The following is an 11,622-nucleotide window of genomic DNA, read 5'->3' as shown; positions in this document are numbered from 1 at the left end:
CACCACATGACTGAGGGGCAAGTGGTGGGGGGTCAAGAGTTGGATGTAAGCAGACCTATGGGCATGAAGTCCAATCCAGCAAACGGTGGTGTGGAAATGGCGGTGTTCACCCAACTAGTCCCACTTGTCTCCTCTTCGATCGCAGCTCTCGCGATAAACCGGCTACTTCTCTCCGACTGCAACCACTGAGGAAGTGCCAACTTTGTAGGTACGAAACGTGTCAGTTTTGCACACCCACTGCTGTAATTAGGGTTGCCACCTGTCCGGGATTTTACCGGCCTGGCCGGTGAAAATGATTGTTTATCCCAATGTTATGAATAGGAAAAAAATATAAATATATAGGAAGGCCGGTATTTTTTTCCTGAAAAGGTGACAACCCTAACTGTTATATAATTGATATGTGCGCAAATTGATAATTTGCTATTATTCTGACCATTCTCCAAGAGTGCTTCGATCAACGCTGACAGGTGTATATGAAGTATAAGTCCAGCCCAGTTGCTGATAAGTAGAACCTCGCTACCCACCTCTACTTGGGAGGCCACAGGAAATCAATATTTCCTGTGAAGATGCCAGATTGCCAATATGATATAGAGTGGCAAAGGGTTTAAGATGGCCATAGACGTGCATATTATTAGGCTATATCGGACATTTCATTACATTATAACCTTTTCGGTTATGTCCAACCTTATTTAGCTCTTGATTAAAGCTCTTGATCCCCACTTCACAACAAAGATGTCACAATATAAAAAAAATAACTAAACCCTGCCATGGCATTACTGCACAAATAAATCTAAGGCATGTGCTTATCCAACCTCTTTTCTGCATGGATTTGACTGGGTGGGAGAAAATTAATTTTAGGGCAATTGTTGTGAGCATTAAAGGAAAACTATACCCCCCAAACAATGTAGGTCTCTATTAAAAGATACTGAGTAAAACAGCTCATGTGTAAAACCCTGCTTCATGTAAATGAACCATTATCATAATAATATACTTTTTAGTAGCATGTGCCATTGGGTAATCATAAATAGAAAATTGCCATTTTAAAAAATAAGGGCCACCCCCTGAGATCGTAAGATTCACTGTGCACACATACAAACCACATGTAAGGTCACATGAGCCAATTAACAGACAGAGTTCTGCCTTTTGCTTCCTCACTTCTTCCTGTTACAGTTAGTGTTGTAGTATTTCTGGTCAGGTGATCTCTGAGGCAGCACAGATAGAGTCACGAAATGGTGGTTCAAGGCAAGAGATGTAAAAGGGCAATATTTATGTAAATATATATTCCAGTTGGTAAGATTCTTTAATATGTCATTCAATTTGATATAAACTATCTGTAGCTTAAGTATTCATTTTGGGGGTATAGTTTTCCTTTAAGGGACCTTCAAAAATTAATGTAAAAAAACCTAATATTAAAGCAGTGGTTCCCAATTTGTGGGGCTTGGGGTGGAGGAATTGGAGCAGTTGCAATGGAGGCTCAGCAACAATGCATTTTAGTCTAGGCTTTGTAGAGAATGTTTATTTGCTCTCCTTGATATATCTGAATCCCAACTTGATGGTAATTTGGAATTAGATTTGGTATGGAAAGCTTTTAAATACACTTCTTTGACAGATGGGTTTGCAAATTCACTGTGTAAGAGCCCACTCCGGTGAAATAATATACCCCCAATTGCAAAAGATAAGGCTACTGTATGATAAGTTGTTCAGGTGTTTTTTATTTCTAGTATGTCATGCAAGTGACATAGTTTCTAACCAATTACATCACTAGGTACTATTTATATGGGATCCCTTATCCTGAAACCCGCTTATCCAGCAAGCTCCAAATCATGAGACGGCCATCCTCCATTGAGCCCATTTTAAATAAATAATTCTATCTTTTTTAATTGTTTCCTTTTTTTGCCTGTAATAATAAAACAGCACTTTGTACTTGATGGTAACTAAACTGCACCTCAGACTTGGCACCCATTGACCCTTATAAATCCCTTCAAAGATTCCAGCCCCACAGTTTTGTAGCCACTTTATTGATTATTGGGCTTGTTCTAATAGAGAACCTCTGAAGAGAAGAAAACTCTGTAGATAAAGACCTATAGTTTCTGCATTCAATGGTTTACTCATTTAAAAACAAAAACCCACAGGGAAGAACGAGACCAAATACCATGTGGTGGAACTCCTAGGAACCCACAACAGAATTTGATTTTGAAAATTCACTTCGAATTCACTTCGAACCTTAGTAAATGGGCCCCTTAATGTTTAACGTGAGGTTCTGTCTATGAGAGAATACGTTTAAACTTACTCTTCCCTCTCCAGTTTATAGTACCAGCGCCAGACACTTTTGTCTGACACAGTGAAACCACCAGGATGATGGTGTTTGTACACTCTCTTTCCCTATTCAATCCCTATTCAATCATTGATCGTTTCCTTTTGTTTCGATGTCATTGATTTAGGCAGGGTGGAAAAAGTCTCAAAGCTCCCTCAGCCTTGTGCCACAGAAATGCTAATGAGCCACCATATGCCGGATCACAGGCATTGTCTCATTGTTAGGAAATGCTGCAAAAGGAACCTTGGTCTTGGTTTACGTGGGTGACACATTTCCTGCAACGCATACGCAGGTTACAAATCCTTATTTCCTATGGCATCATTTGCGTTATGTCACTGTTTCTTTAATTGCAGTTGTTTCTGCCCTTGATAGAAACTAATCTGCACAAAATATTATATTCACAATCCCATTGGTGTTATTTCATGTTTATATTTCAGAAGCCTTAGGGTTTGGTGATCCAAAAAAACTCCCAAGTATTCCAGATAATAGATCCCATACTTGTACTGGACTTAACAATGTATCAACCTAGTGTCTGATATTTGTTTTATTCACAATAATCATAGAGCAATGCATCTTCCAAATTGTTAGAATATAAATTGGCAATAACTGGTATTAAGATATTGCAAGCTAATAACTAGAATAGTTCTGATACAAAGCAGCCCCTGGATTCAGAACTGGGGCAAATTAAAGGCATCAACACATTTCCAAAAGCAACCCCATAGAGAAAGAAGATTAGGCTAACAGTCTGCCCAGACATAAGCGTTGTAATATTTATTTGCATCCCTGCCTACTGAGTCATTACTACGACAGACAATGCAGCAAACAAAAACAAGACAAAAGGTCAAAGGCCCCGGCTTGTGAGTGGCTGCAGTCTACACTAGTATGGCTGCTATCAGAACAAAGAGCAAATAAATGTAAAGATCTATAGCTCCTGGAACTACTTTGCCTGAAAAAGCATGTCTAATATTGCCTTTGAAATTAGGTTTCAAAAACCACTCCTGTAGGCAACAATATTAGGGGTCTTCAGTATTTGCTACTGTGATCTGTGGAGGCACCAAGTGGCAACCCTATTTCCAAGTTACTGTTGCAAAGGACCAGGTACCCCAACATCCAACACCCCAACAACTGCAGGGGTCTACGGCCCCTGATTGGCCAATCATTCAACCTATTTATGCCCAACTTAAGAAGTTTTATCTATTATTGTCTCAAGTTTGCCACAAATTAACTGAATTATGTCATGACTTATTTGTATAGTAATAGGTCCCTCTGAGAAGACCTTGAATAAGTGATTTAACCAGACTTTATTTGACAAATAGGAAAAACCAGTTTGCTTATAGCCATTCTGTCACCTCCATCTGAACATGACTGGGGCCATCGGTCCTTCTGGAAATGCATGGGCTATTGAGCTGTTTTTCTACATAGCAATCAGCACATGGTCTTTTGTATCAAATCAGGCAGTTTGGCCCAAAATGCCGTCTTTAGGCTATTGCTAAAGTTGGATGTGTATGACCAGGTTAAGTGTCTTTGCCGAGGCTATATTAATATATTTTTCAGGTTCTCAGTCAAATGTAAATATTCAGGGAAAATTATTTTCTGTGCACGACACAAGCTGTACATTCATAGTTTATTGTCTGTCTAAATGAGTAAATGGAAGGTAAACTCAACATTTAAACAGGGTTCACCTTCCATTACATTTCTGTATGAAGGCAGCTTGGTTTTCAATGTAATTGGTCTGTCCTGAAATGTTACCCTGCCAGCAGGATACTTTGTAGCATTGAATAAAATACATAGTACGTCGCAAAATTCCCATCAAGAGCCTTATGTGCAAGATGTCATAAGCAAGCTTCAGTTACTTTCCCAGGCTAATCTAAAGAATTGAGTTTCAATTGTCTATGGCAAGTCTTTGTTGTGCAAATGAATAGATTAGTGCACTGAGCCAAATTTGCCCCAGCAAAACAGCCAAGCAGCCAACATAGGTGCAAGCCCATCTCCAGACAACATGGAGCCATCAGTGTGACACCAGAAGGAAATGACCTGTTACCTTGGGACAATGATGGAGCTATGAAACTGACAACAATAAGTTGTGTATAAATTCCCCATCAGTCACTTGTGTGCATCGAGGATCAACATTTAATGGTGATGTCTTCTCCTGCGAGTTGGAGTACATGACATTACAGCTTTGCATCTGTTCAGTCTCAACTGAATTCCACTAGGAACTGTCAAGACAGTTGATAACATTCCAAAGAGTGACACTGAATCAAGGAATGGCCGTCGGTTAATAGGCAGTTCCATGTGATGTCAGAATGTGTGACATTTGGTGGTGAGACAATTGTACTAAGAATAATTTCCAGCTCTTCATTGCATGCTGAGTGTTGGCTTACATGGCAGAGATAAAGCACCAACGGTGAGATGATCTTCTGTCTCTGCATTACTTAATAGTCTGCGCTTTGGTTTGTCAAGGCTATATGTCCCATGTCATGTCGGTTTTCCCGACATGAAGAAAGCACTTTGTAGCTGCAATCACTTCATTCATAATGCTGTACACTCTCTCAAGTGAGGTCTTTGTACTCAAAGGAGGGTAGCCTATGATAGCCTCATTTCAGCCTTACAAATCATTCATGTTTAAAAAAAGACTACCAGTCCCATAATGCACTGTGAGATCAGCATGCACAGTGCATACTTCTGAGAAAGTTCCAATAAGATGCTCTCCTTAAGGATAATGTCCCATGCTAGAGTATGTACTTCATACTCCATGAATACTACAGATTTTCTCCATTTGTTGCCATCTACTCCATTAGAGATGTATATCTCTAAGATATGAAAATAGATTATGAAAGGCTGGCACCTACCAGACCACACTCCGTAAATTGATGTAGTAAAAAAAGTATTTATATAAGCAAAAAACATCATAGCAAAGCCTTACGCGTTTTGTGCCCCTAAGGCACAAAACTCATAAGGCTTTCCTATGATTTTTTTAGATAAGATATGAAGACTTCATTTGGCAGTAGTTCCTGCAGTACCAGTATTTGGCCAGAAACAGAAAAGCAACCCGTAGTCGGCAGGATTCGAACCTGCGCGGGGAGACCCCAATGGATTTCAAGTCCATCGCCTTAACCGCTCGGCCACGACTACAGCTGTTTAATTGTGTTTACGTAACTGCTTTTTTTCTTTCATTTGTATAGTGTTAAGGAACCCTTTTAGCTGTGCATTGTTTTTTTTTCTCTTTCTCTAAACAGGCTATTAGCAAAAGTAAGTGTTAAGACTTCCGGTGCTTTCTGGTAGTACAAAGGTAGAGATTTACACCGTGTCAAGTGTATTAGTCTATGTTCCCAAGCCATCCTTTATTGACATGAGATCTTCAGGGAGGAAAAGATTATTTGTCTCAGGAAGGAACAATGTATGGCTTGGTAACTTAATGCCTACAGGCAGTGGTATAAGCACCTTTACAAACAAACAAACAAACGCACACACACAGATTGACTTACTTACATCTCTGATTGTAAGGCAGTTTGTCTATAAAAAATGTTAACGGTGGCCATAGACATAACAATTACAATTTCCAGGAAAGGTTTTTGTTTCACTCTACACATGTAGAGCTGATTCGTTAGATATACAGACAGAAACAATAGAATTCTACCCGTATCTGACGAACCAGCACTAACAGTCAAAATTCTACAACTAGCCTGATCGACAAGCCAACCGATAACCAAGTCTTCTGCCAATATTGGTCGGTTTGTCTTCTGCAATACACGCACCAAATATTGTACGAAAATGTGTTTTGTATGATAATATTGGTGTTGTCTGGCCACCTTAAGGGCTGCAGTGATTGACTTAGCAGTAAAAGGTTGGATATTGATACTGTACCAGAGTGCAGAGTTGTGTTGTCTGCAAAGGGTTTAACAGCCTGCAGACAATGGAAGATCTATGTTTCCAGGTTATGTCAAAGTTAAGGGGAAAAAACATATGGTAGACAACACGCTATTTCCAAGGAAAGGGTTAATGAGGTGTGGCTAAACACCTTGCCAGACAGGGGAGCGTCTCCTCTCACCTCTGTGTAAGAAGAGAACCTGTTGCAGCTGAAGCCGGAATGTCAGAGCTAAGGAAAGAGCTCTCTAAAAACAGCAGAGACATCAACCAGCCTCATGTCATATGGGAGATAAAGATCCACTCTGGCCCTGTTTGAAACTTTATTTCATATTATGATTTAGTGTGACTTCAAGCATAAAAAGAAATCCAGGAAAGGATCATTATCTGCCTAATGCCATGGGGTTGGTTGACTTCTCTACAAAAGGAGAGTTGAACAAACTTGGATCAATACATACTGCCAACTCTGGAGCTCAGGAGGTCCCACCAGATATAGTCCCACCATTTTAAAAACTCATCGCTCAAAGACCATATCAGAGCTTCTTCCAGTAGCTCTCTGTAAGCCACAGGCATGTTCTGACCATTGGCCATTCTGACCATTGGGGACATTCCACCAAATCATCCCAATTTGGCCCACTGTGTTGGTGGTCAAGTTTAGTAAAGAGTTGTTTGCTTGGTGAGGTCATGCCAACTGTAGGAGCACGTTTGGAACTAAGGTCTGACCAGGACACATCCATATTTAAAAGGTGGGTCATAGGCACAGACATTGTTTAAAAATTTAATAAGCTTACAATTCATTGTCCCTCCTCTACCTTCCTGAGTAAACTGCTCTCTGTCTGCAATTTCAACCTAATGTTTTTCTGTGTTATTTTTATTGGCACTTACAGAGCATCAATAAAAAAATGAGCTTACCGACCTTAGCTTCCACATTGGAATCTTCCACACATCATAGGAAAAAGATTGTAAACCAGGCTGCTTTTCTTTATTGATTGATATCTAGTCCATTGATTGATTGATTGCCATATAGTTTACTTTCAAGTTTTGAAGACTTTACTGACAGCAGTTCTTGCAGTACCAGTGTTTGAACAATAATATAGAAAGAGTATTCATGAGAAAAGTAACACGTAGTCGGCAGGGTTCGAACCTGCGCGGGGAAACCCCAATGGATTTCAAGTCCATCGCCTTAACCACTCGGCCACGACTACAACTGCTGCCATAACTGTTAGTAAAGGTAACACAACTTTCTGATTTGCTATGGAAGGATAGGCAACTAAAGGTATGGAGATTGACATGGTGCAATGGTTAGCTTTGATTGAGTTGGTATCTCAGAACCTTTTTTGAAAAAAGGCAAAAGAGTAGGGATTTACAGAATCTTATCATTCAGTGCATTGGTCTTCATCAGAGGAAAGTCCTGGGGTTGGGTCATATTTTGCAAAACCAATTGTGGTTTCCAGTTGGATCTCAATCTGGTGATTTAAGCTCAAACCTTGAGATACTACAAAGCCCTCCAACTCTGGTGGGATTCAAAACCACAACCTATAAATGCTTTCATTCAACTACAAGTCCTACACGCTATCCATTGCAAAAATGATAATAACAAATGCCCTCTAAAACATTCATTTTGTATTCATTTTTTATTCCCAAATTAAGCTAACCATTGGATTTTTAGCCTTGGGGTGTGTTTACATAAGTTCCAATAGATTTTAATGGCTCTTCTCTGATTGGTATATTGTAGTTCCACCCACTCATCTCCCATTTACTCTTTCTCTATTAAATACAATGTATACTGTACTCAATGGTTAGCCTATGACTAAGTGTCCTTGGTGGACACGAAACGCGTCAGGCTTTCGTTTTTTAATTATGGAAAATAAAAGTTAAATTTTTAATTTTTACCATCTGACTCCGGCTTCTCTTCCTGGTGTGGTCCAGGCTTTTGCCAGCCTCTTTTGCTGTTTCATGATGTTAGGCTAGTGCCACAAAAAAATTAAAAGTTATTTGTCTTGGTGTTTATTTTTTGATGTATACTAAGATTTTTTGGTTAAAAAAATGTTGATGCTACTGTTCCTTTAAATAAATATGACATCATCAATTACAATGAAAAAAAGCGACTCTGGTGGGACTCGAACCCACAACCTTTGAATGCCTTCAGTCAACTAGAAGTCCAATGCGCTATCCATTGCGCCACAGAGCCTCCTTGGAAAATGTCCACTTTTGCCAAAGTTTTCTTAACACTTTCTTTAGGTAAAAATGCGCTTATAGTGAAAGTTTTGCGAACATACTCATGTACTCATGTAAATATCATTCCATTTTCTCCCAAAAATGACTTGCTAAATTTAGGGAAATATTCTCAATTTTTTATTCTCAATATTTTAATGTCTACCTTGGTGCTGTTTTATTTCTAATGGATGCTTCCTTCATTTGTGCATTTGGTTGATACGCACTCTTGTACCAAGTTAAATTAGATTAAATTATTACTTTAAGCAGTAATTCCGATAATTATTATGTCTTATTTTGCCATATTAGTTTTAATAAAACCATAAGTAAAAAGCCCTAACTAAAAACATTGATGCTCAAAGTCTGGGGTTATCCAAGAGCTGGGGCTCAACCTAAATGCGATTTAGCATTAAAGGTGGCCATAGACGTGACAATTACGATCTTTCTTGGAAAAGATGTTTCCAAAAAACATCATTCATTTCAATACACACGTGTAGAGCACAATCGTCACAAATACAAACAATAGAATTCTACCTGTACCTGACGATTCAGCACTAACAATGGCCGATGTTTGGGTGCCTTCAAAGGCACCCAATCTTTTCCGTCCAGTCTGATCGACGAGCCTACTGATACCCAAGTCTTCTGCCAATATCGTTTGGCTCATCTTCTGCCATGCACGCACCGAATATCGTACAATATTATCTGTGAGTCTATGGCCATCTTAAAGGAATCAAATTAATGGAAATCAGAGCTAGTCAAAGTAGTATTGTTGCCCAAGGCAATATGGCTTGGGCCAACGCCTTGCTTCTGTCTGCAAACCTCCCTCCCCAACCTGTCCCTTGCTGCTCAGTTTGCATGCCACATGCCCATTGCCAATAACAACTAATAAGCATTTGGAACTGAACAGTCTAGTACACGTTGAGTAAGTGATTCAATCTCCTCATTATTAAGTTGTAGTTCTACACACAGATAGCAAACAGAAGACCATGTGATTCCATGCTATAACAAGCTGCTTAGTAGAAGGTTCCATGGTGTAATGGTTAGCACTCTGGACTCTGAATCCAGCGATCCGAGTTCAAATCTCGGTGGAACCTTGATTTTTTAATACTATAATGAATAAAATTAAATTGCAAAAATATTTTTTTTCCAATGGTACAATAAAATAAAAAAAATATAGTAGCCGAGCAGTAGAAGAGTTCGCAAGATAATATTAGGGGGAGTACAAGAATACTTACGCAAATGCCCCCCCCATATATTCCAAGCATATCATTTCAGCCGCAGCTGTTTTTGCCACTCATGTTCATGTCTAAGCAACAGATGAACTCTTGTATCTGAGTGCAAATTACAAGTCTACTTTCCCCACTGTTTCCCCACTAGCATTAGTTTGGAATGTTACAGTGAAAATATAGGACAGTGATTTTTATATTTCTAATGTAATCTTTATTTAATATAAAGTAAACTTAAACCATACTTACTTTAGCTAAAGAATTCCATATAACATTACATGCAACTTGCTCTTTTTGAGCCGATTTCTACTACTGTTCAACAGTTTCTAAACGATAGGGGGTTATTTGTATGAGGGAGACATGATTAAAAAAATCAACTTTGGGGTCAGTGTTGTCATCATCAAAGTTTCTGTAGTGTAGTGGTTATTAATGGTGGGCGAATTTGGGGCGTTTCGCTTTGCCAAAAAATTCGCCCATCACTAGTGGTTATCCCATTAGCCTAACACGCGAAAAGTCCCCAGTTCGAAACCGGGCAGTAACATTATCTTTACCTTACACACATTTCTAGCGTTTGCCCAGTCTATTGCTCTTGAGCAGAGGTCCCCAACCTTTTAACACCCGTGAGCCACGTTCAAATTTAAAAAAGAGTTGGGGAGTAACACAAGCATGAAAATAGTTCTAGGGAGTACAAAATAAGGGCTGTGATTGGCTATTTGTAGTCCCTATGTGGACTGGCAGCCTACAGGAGGCTCTGTTTGGCAGTACAACTGGTTTATATACAACCAAAACTTGCCGCCAAACCTGGAATTCAAAAATAATCACCTGCTTTGACACCACTGGGAGCAACATCCAAGGGTTCGGGGAGCAACATGTTGCTCACGAGCCACTGGTTGGGGACCACTGCTCTTTAGTATACATTTCTTCTATTTACTAAAGCATTATTGATTTTCTCACTTGTTTATTATCATTACAGTATTTACATTTAAAAAAATAGGATGGAAATAAGTCATTTTAATTTTTTTTTCACAGTGACATCACAGTAATATCATGGGATCGGAAAATTACTATTACAATTGACAAATACAATAATTTGTATAAAGAAAAAACTTACTTTATTCTTTACAATGAAGCACTAGCAATAAATAGCTCCAAGTGGCCATGAAGGTAGTCAAAAAAATTCAACCCACACTGACCCTAAATCCGACCAGGCTTATCATGTTGCTCCAATTTAGATATTTGTGTCTGACTGGTCCCTTCAGCTGGTCATAGACGTGCAGATTTGGTAGTTTATACATTTTAATGTAACGATCTACAAATAACCATTCAGATTAAATAAAATAGATTAAATAAAGTAGTAAAAATAACAAATCAGATGATGTTTTGACCATGAATTGACAGTCAGCAACTGTACAAAGGTTATGTCTGACAAATAGTAGTGACAGTCACCCATGGATACATGAAGAGATATTATCGTTAGAAATCTTGTCCAATCAAGTCCAATCAACGACTGATCGGCATGGTACAAAAATGCTGGTGACGATCCACACACAGTCTGAAAATCGTAAGAACGTTTGTTTCATACGGCTATATATATAATTGGCCAGCTTAAGATGATGTCATGAAAGGCAAAAATGTAATAACAACTGGCTGGCACTAGTGGGGCTTGCAATGGTGTAGCAAGGTCAATGAGCAGCCGGGTCTCGTCAAACCGCATCTGCCACCAGCCGTCAATCCGCTACTAGGGGCAATTGCTCAGGCCTTTTTAGCAAACCACTCATCACGCCTGGAAGTTATGCCTCTCCTTTTTATTACTACTTTTTAATTGTTGCAAGATGAAAGAGTATTAAAGGATGGGGTCATGCAGATCCTTCTAGGTAGCACTGAGTCTCATTTGTTGGTCCTGACCCATAGCTGCAGGATCTCTGCTGTACTAACAAAATCCTATAATCTGCTGTCTCTGTGGCGCGATCGGTTAGCGCGTTCGGCTGTTAACCGAACGGTTGG

The 11,622-nt window shown here is 39.3% G+C and overlaps 4 non-coding genes across 4 annotated transcripts in view; 2 read left to right on the top strand and 2 right to left on the bottom strand.

The window, feature by feature from the left end:
• Window positions 1-5,364: 5,364 nt before the first annotated feature.
• Window positions 5,365-5,446, bottom strand: trnas-uga. Its single transcript has one exon. It is a non-coding gene; the product is annotated as a tRNA-Ser (tRNA).
• A 1,855-nt stretch (window positions 5,447-7,301) lies between these two features.
• Window positions 7,302-7,383, bottom strand: trnas-uga. Its single transcript has one exon. It is a non-coding gene; the product is annotated as a tRNA-Ser (tRNA).
• Window positions 7,384-9,414: 2,031 nt separating this feature from the next.
• trnaq-cug lies at window positions 9,415-9,486 on the top strand. The gene has a single exon. It is a non-coding gene; the product is annotated as a tRNA-Gln (tRNA).
• Window positions 9,487-11,571: 2,085 nt separating this feature from the next.
• The window catches only part of trnan-guu, a 74-nt gene continuing 23 nt past the window's right edge, over window positions 11,572-11,622 (top strand). Inside the window, exon 1 of the tRNA in view lies at window positions 11,572-11,622. This exon is cut by the window's right edge and continues 23 nt beyond it. This is a non-coding gene — a tRNA (tRNA-Asn).

The sequence above is a fragment of the Xenopus laevis genome, chromosome 9_10L (genome assembly GCF_017654675.1).
Source record: "Xenopus laevis strain J_2021 chromosome 9_10L, Xenopus_laevis_v10.1, whole genome shotgun sequence".
Classification (NCBI taxonomy): domain Eukaryota; kingdom Metazoa; phylum Chordata; class Amphibia; order Anura; family Pipidae; genus Xenopus; species Xenopus laevis.
Note: the sequence above shows the minus strand (reverse complement) of the source record. Positions and strands in the feature narration are given on the sequence as shown.